This window comes from Rhinolophus sinicus, chromosome 7, assembly GCF_057876585.1.
Source record: "Rhinolophus sinicus isolate RSI-liver-muscle chromosome 7, RSI-T2T, whole genome shotgun sequence".
NCBI lineage: Eukaryota > Metazoa > Chordata > Mammalia > Chiroptera > Rhinolophidae > Rhinolophus > Rhinolophus sinicus.
Genome location: NC_142507.1, coordinates 33,366,169 through 33,372,942, shown reverse-complemented (window position 1 = coordinate 33,372,942; position 6,774 = coordinate 33,366,169). Strand labels below are relative to the sequence as shown.

The following is a 6,774-nucleotide window of genomic DNA, read 5'->3' as shown; positions in this document are numbered from 1 at the left end:
AGGAAGTAAAAGACCTGTACTCAGAAAATTATAAGACATTGAAGAGAGAAATTAAAGAAGATACAAATAAATGGAAACATACCATGCTCATGGGTAGGAAGAATTAATATAGTTAAATGTCTATACTACCAAAAGCAATCTATAGAATCAATGCAATTTTTATCAAAATACCAGTGACATTTTTTATAGAACTAGAAGAAATAATCCTAAAATTTATATGAAACCATGAAAGACTCCGAATAGCCATGACAATCCTGAAAAAGAAGAACAAAATGAGAGGTATCACACTACCCGATATCAAATTAAACTACAAAGCTATGGTAATCAAAACAGCATGGTATTGGCATAAGCAGACACCTAAATCAATGGAACAGAAAAGAGAGCCCAGAAATAAATCCATGCCTATATGGTCATTTAATCTATGATAAAGGAAGCAAGAATTTATAATGGGGTAAAGACAGTCTATTTAATAAATAGTGCTGGGAAAATTAGACAGATGCATGCAAAAAAAAATGAAACTGAACCACTTTCTTATGCCATATACCAGAATAAATTCAAAATGGATTAAAGACTTAAATGTAAGACCCGAAACCATAAAACTTGTAGAAGGAAACATGGGAAGTAAACTTGTAGACATTACCCTTAGTAATATTTTTACTGATACATTTCCTTGGGCAAGAGACAATGTGATTTATAGATGATGTAATACAGAATTGTATACCTGAAATCTACGTAACTTTACTAACAATTGTCACCCCGATAAACTTTAATTAAAAAAAAAAAGTATATAATTTTTTGGCACCCTCTGTATTGTATCTATATCTACCTATCTCTCTCTCTCTCTCTCTCTCTCTCTCTCTCTCTCTCTCTCTCTCTCTCTCTATATATATATATATATATATATATATATATATATATATATATATATATATATATATAGTCACAGTATGTAAAGTACAGCATAGGGAGTATAGTCAATGGTATAGTAATAGCTATATATGATGTCAGAGGGGTAGTAGTCTTGGAAAGGGGTTATCAATTTGTGAGGGGTCTCAGTGTCTAACCATTTTATTGTACACCTGAAACTAATATAAAAAATTTAAACAAAGAAAACAAAAATAAATAAATAAGAAGGCATCTGATCATTTATTGACTTGTGTTTTGTTTATCTGTGGCTCATGATATTTTGAGTTGTGTATAATAAAGGTAAAAGATACTGATAAAGCAACATGAGCCAATAGCACTTTAGATCAGAAAGAGAACTATCAGTCATTTAAGTTTGCAAACAAGGTACCCTAAGGCCTGAGTCATTAGAGAGAATTTACTTCATTCTTTATTTTTCATTGCTCATTACATACATGAATATTTTTCATTTATTTTATTTAGAGATTGTATCCAATATAAACAACATGATGCCTAAGTCAATTTCAAAGAAAACTCAACGTAATGCAGGCTTTTAATTCTTATAAATGGTATCAAGATTGTCATAAAACATTTATCTTCTTTTTCTTAATAACCCAAGTGTGACCAATGACTTAAGCATCTTTGTTCTTTTTAAAAATATCGAATAAACTTCTGAGTAACAGCTGATTAATTTCCAAGTTTCTATTCCCCCGAACGATAGATAAAATTGTAATGAAGAAATTTAGGATGTATCTATCTAGTTTTATCTGCAATATCACTGCAGTGATATTCATTTTAATAAAAAGGTCATTGTGATTCTCCAAATTTTTCTCTCACTCTTACTTTCTTTAATATGTTATATTTTGTATTCTCTTTTTAAATTCCTGAACACCTTTGATCCAAGGTCACTGTTTTCATTATCTGAAATTGATGGAATTAATGACTCATGTTAGAAGCATAAGCAACTTTCAGTTTCTTTGTTTGGTTTAGGAATTCATCCTGATTTATAAACCATTGAGATTCTGCCATTGTCAGAAGTCTTCCATTGTACTGCCATTCTCCATTCGAGGGTTATTTTTGCCCTAACGCTCTCACTCTTCAAACCCAATCCCTTTCAGTACTCTGACCTTCTTTTTTCTAAATGTCATCTCTGCACTCTCCAGTAATACTCTCTCCCTGAATTATCATGGTTCTCTTTCTTTGTGACAGCAGAACTTGGGGATTAAAAGTGGTTCCTGGGAATAATAAAACTGTCTGGACTTGAATTTAGACTCTACCACTTCCTAACTGTACAACCTGGAGAAATTTCTTTAATCTCTCTTTGTTTCATTTTCTCATTTGAAAATAGAAATAATGATAGTACCCTACCTCACGTGATTGGAACAATTACATAAATTAATGTATTTAATCGAAGAACAATGGCATATGATCCTTGTTTAATAATGCTATCCATGATTATCATTATTATTATTCCTAATTATTTCTTCTCAAGTAATCAGAAAACCAATGGGCACTTATAAAACTATTTTTAGTTCATTTTTATTCACTCCCTCACATTTTTGTAACTCCAAAATAAGCAAGGCCTTAAGGTCCTTTACATGGTATGAATTTTTTTTTTTAAAGCAATCTTTCAGAACTTTGATTTTTATTTAGATTCTTAAAAAACTACTGAGCTGTTTGGGTTTAGGAAAAGGAATATGTCATTACTGCAGAGCAAGATATCTTAAAATTCTTTTCTCTCTAATTCTCAAAATTCCTATGAATGACAGAGGTTCTCTTCAATCTTTTCTCTTTACCATTGCATTCTTTCAATCCTTAAAATTCCCTAAGCCTTAAAATACAAGGCTATTCATTCCATCAGTTCAAGCCTTTCCCCTCTTCTCATATTTTTTGTTTTCCTTCTGTTTATCCAGTTGTTCTCAAACATGGGTGCAAAATGGAAAGGCACAGGGGTATTTTAAAAATACTGATGCTGTGGACTCACCCAAGAAATCCTGAAATAACTGGTCTGGGTGGTTGCCCAGGTGTTCGAGGTTTTCAGAATTCCCTGGATGAATCTAATGTTCAGCCAGGGTTAGGAGCCACTCACCACCACTTTCTCCTCCATCTCTAATGTAAATTCTAACCTCTTCATTTTTTCCCACACCAAAGCTCATCAAGACATACAGTTTAGGAACTGAAAGAAGAAATGTAAAGTGTTCAATGCCAGAAATTTCTTTACAGGGGGAAACATACTCTGGATATTTATTTATGTGTGAATTTTGTTGTTCTACTTTCCTTCTCTTCTTTGCTCTTTGAGGACCTGAGGAGAGGAACATACTCTGGATATTTATGTGTGACTTTGTTGTTCTACTTTCCTTCTCTCTGAGGACCTCAGCTCTTTCTTCCTGTATCTCTGTCACCTCTGTTCATTCATTGGCTGGAGCTCTTACACAAGCACTTATGAACTGAAGCATTGTGTGATTTTCATTAGGGAACCTTATCCTGGTTGTTCCTATGGGTAAGTGACCTGCATTCATAATAATGTTCAGTCATTTTAAAGTCTGTATATAAAACCAAAGTGTATGTTTTAAAAAATGGCTAAGTTGAAAGGTCAAAGGCTGTGTACTGAGGTGAGGCAAGGATCATGACTCACCGTCTTCACTTATTATCAGTGTAACCTTGGGTGTCATCTATAAAATAGGGTTGATGACATTTCAACTATTGCAACACTGCTTGGTAGAGGTAAATTAGATCATCACTTTGTGTCTTTTTCAGTCTTATTGTCCCTTACATTATATTGTCCATGATAATTTACTGCAAACTTCAATTGGCATTTACTGTAAATTCATAGACTTGAATTTGCATCAAGTGAACTTTAAAAAAAACAACAAAAAAACTTATTTTGCACAGGATGGTAATTCTATAATTTTCTAACACATTTCTTGAGGAGAGTATGGACACCAATTGGGATTCTGCGATGTTTTATCTCCTAAGCACTGAGAACAAAACCAGCCTGGAGAGTCAAGGAAATGGCATGGAGATCTAGAAACATCTGTGTCCCATCTGTGTTGTGCTGCCATAATACCCCTCTCACTACTTCCACTCTTTATACCCTTCCTGTCCTCTGGAAACGTTAGGTACACGGGTTTGACTGAATGTCTCCATTCATATGTCACCTCCTTAAAGAGGACTCCCGTGACCGTCTATCTGAAACAAAGGCTCCTTTCACTCCCTGTCTCCATCACTTACTTTATTTTTCTTCAAACATCTTGTTCCTACCTGAGTGTGGATACAATGTTGTGTTCATGACAGGCTCATGTACTTCTCATTCACTCCTCGTGGAGAGTGGCTCCATCTGATCATTAGAGCAGCACCTGGTGCATTATAAGTGCTCAATAAATACTTTTTTGAATAGGAAAATAATCTTAAATTCTAAATGTAACTGTCATTCTAATTATCGGAGTGTTCGCCTTTCATGTTAAGCAGAGGAACTGAGGCACAGAGAGGTTAAATTGATTTCCTTAAATCTCCAGCTAGGAATTGGCAGAGCTAGTGCTCTGGAACTACACCACCCAACCCCATACTCCACCAAAGTGCTTGTTTTCATCTCTTCTTCTTATAGGCTCGATTCTATCAGCTATGTGAGGATGTCTGAGAGTATTCAAGTCTGAAATACATGCATGGCTTGGAAATTTTAGCTTTAAAAAATCCCCGAAGACAGTCAGTGTGTAGGCTGCAGCTGGAAGGGGAACCCCCCCCAAGGAGAAGCTGCAAAGACGCTGCCTGTGTGTGTTGCCAAGGTTGTGACAAGCGCCCTCCCTCGGCGGGCCGAGCTGATCTCCCAAAATACTTTGGGCTCATCCTTCATTGCTGCAAGGAACATCTATGCCTCCAACATTTGTCTTCAGAAGAGTGGCATTGCCGAGATGTTCTCTAGTCTTGAAGAGCATATTCCTGGAACTCACACCTCTGTTGACCTTGAAGAAACTGGGAGTGTCTTAAGTGTTGGTGATGGTATTGCCTGACTACACGGCTGAGGAATGTTCAAGCAGAAGAAATGGTAGAGTTTTCTTCGTGCTTAAAGGGTATGTCTTGGAACCTGGACAACTTGGAACCTGACAATGTCGGTGTTGTCATGTTCGGAAATGATAAATTAATTAAGGAAGGAGTTATTGTGAAGCAAACAGGAGCCATTGTTGATATTCTGGTTGGTGAGGAGCTGTTGGATCATGTCATAGATGCCCTTGGAAATGCCATCAATGGAAAGGGTCCAATTGGTTCCAAGACGTGTATGTGAGTTGGCCTGAAAGCCCCAAGGATCATTCTTCAAATCTTTGTGCAGGAACCAATACAGACTGGCATTAAGGCTGTGGATAGCTTGGTGCCGATTCAGTGTGGTCAGTGTGAGCTAATTATTGGTGACTGACAGACTGGCAAGGCATCAATTGCTATTGACACAATCATTATGCAGAACTGGTTCAATGAAGGATCTGATGAAAAGAAGCTATACTGTATCTACGTTACTATTGGTCAGAGGAGATCCACTGTTGCACAGTTGGTGAAGAGACAGATGCATATGGCATGAAGTACAGCATTGTGGTTTCAGCTACTGTTTCTGATGCTGCCCCACTTCAGTACCTGGCTCCTTATTCTGGTATTCTACGTGAGAATATTTTAGGAATAATGGCAAACATGCTTTGATCATCTATGGCGACTTATTCAAACAGGCTTATCTTCAGATGCCTCTGTTGCTCTGTCGATCCCGGTTGTCATGACGCCTATCCTGGTGATGTGTTCTACCTACACTCCCATCTGCTAGAGAGAGAAGCCAAAATGAATGATTCTTTTAGTGGTGGCTCCTTGACTGCTTTACCAGTCATGGAAACACAAGCTGGTGACATGTCTGCTTACATTCCAACGAATATCATTTCTATCACTGATCTTCTTGGAAACAGAATTGTTTTACAAAGTATCTGCCCTGCCAATAACATTGGTTTGTCTGTGTCCGTGTTGTGTCTGCTGCCCAAACCAGGGCCACGAAAGCAGGTGGCAGGTACATAAAGCTGGAATTGGCTCAGTAGGTGAGGTTGCTGCTTTTGCTCAGTTTGGTTCTGATATGGAGGCTGCCACTCAACAACTCTTGAGCTGTGGTGTGCGTCTGACTGAGTTGCTGAAGGACGGACAGTATTCTCCCACGGCTACTGAAGAACAAGTGGCTGTTATTTATGCCGGTTTAAGGGGATATCTTGATAAACCGGAGCCCAGCAAGATCACAAAGTTTGAGAAATGCTTTCTTGTCTCATGTTATCAGCCAACACCAAGCCCTGTTGGGCAACATCAGGGCTGATGGAAAGATCTCAGAACAGTCAGATGCAAAGCCGAAAGAGATAGCAACAAACTTCTTGGCTGGATTTGAAGCTTAAACTCCTATGAATTCACATCAAATACCAGTTTGATTTTGTCATTGTTTCTTCTAGTAATCAGTTCCATTTGTTAAAGGATTACTCTCATACTCCAGATGTACAGAAATCAAATTAAAAATAAAGGTTCCATATTGCTTGGTTAAAAAAAAAAATCTATGAACAAAATGAAATTAATCTAATCAAAGGTCTGTGAACTACTCAGTTAGCTTGTTGTTCAATTGCTCCTTGACTCAACTTTTATTTTTTTATATAGAAATTAAGTTGAGCCTAAGATATGCATATATTAAAATACATTTAATATGATTAAGGGTACAGGGATTTCCAAAAGTAAAAATGCCTAACACCACTCTTGCCTGTCAAAGGTTAAAGGAGTAACAGATAGTGCTAGATTTCACATCAAAATAACTCTGAGGAAAGTTTTTTGTTCTTTGAGTAATTTCAGGGACTCAGTATTAGCAGATGCCAT

At 36.8% G+C, this 6,774-nt stretch overlaps 1 pseudogene; it reads left to right on the top strand.

The window, feature by feature from the left end:
- Positions 1–4,811: 4,811 nt before the first annotated feature.
- On the top strand, positions 4,812–6,389 carry LOC109437483 (ATP synthase F(1) complex subunit alpha, mitochondrial pseudogene; annotated as a pseudogene).
- The last annotated feature ends 385 nt before the right edge of the window (positions 6,390–6,774 follow it).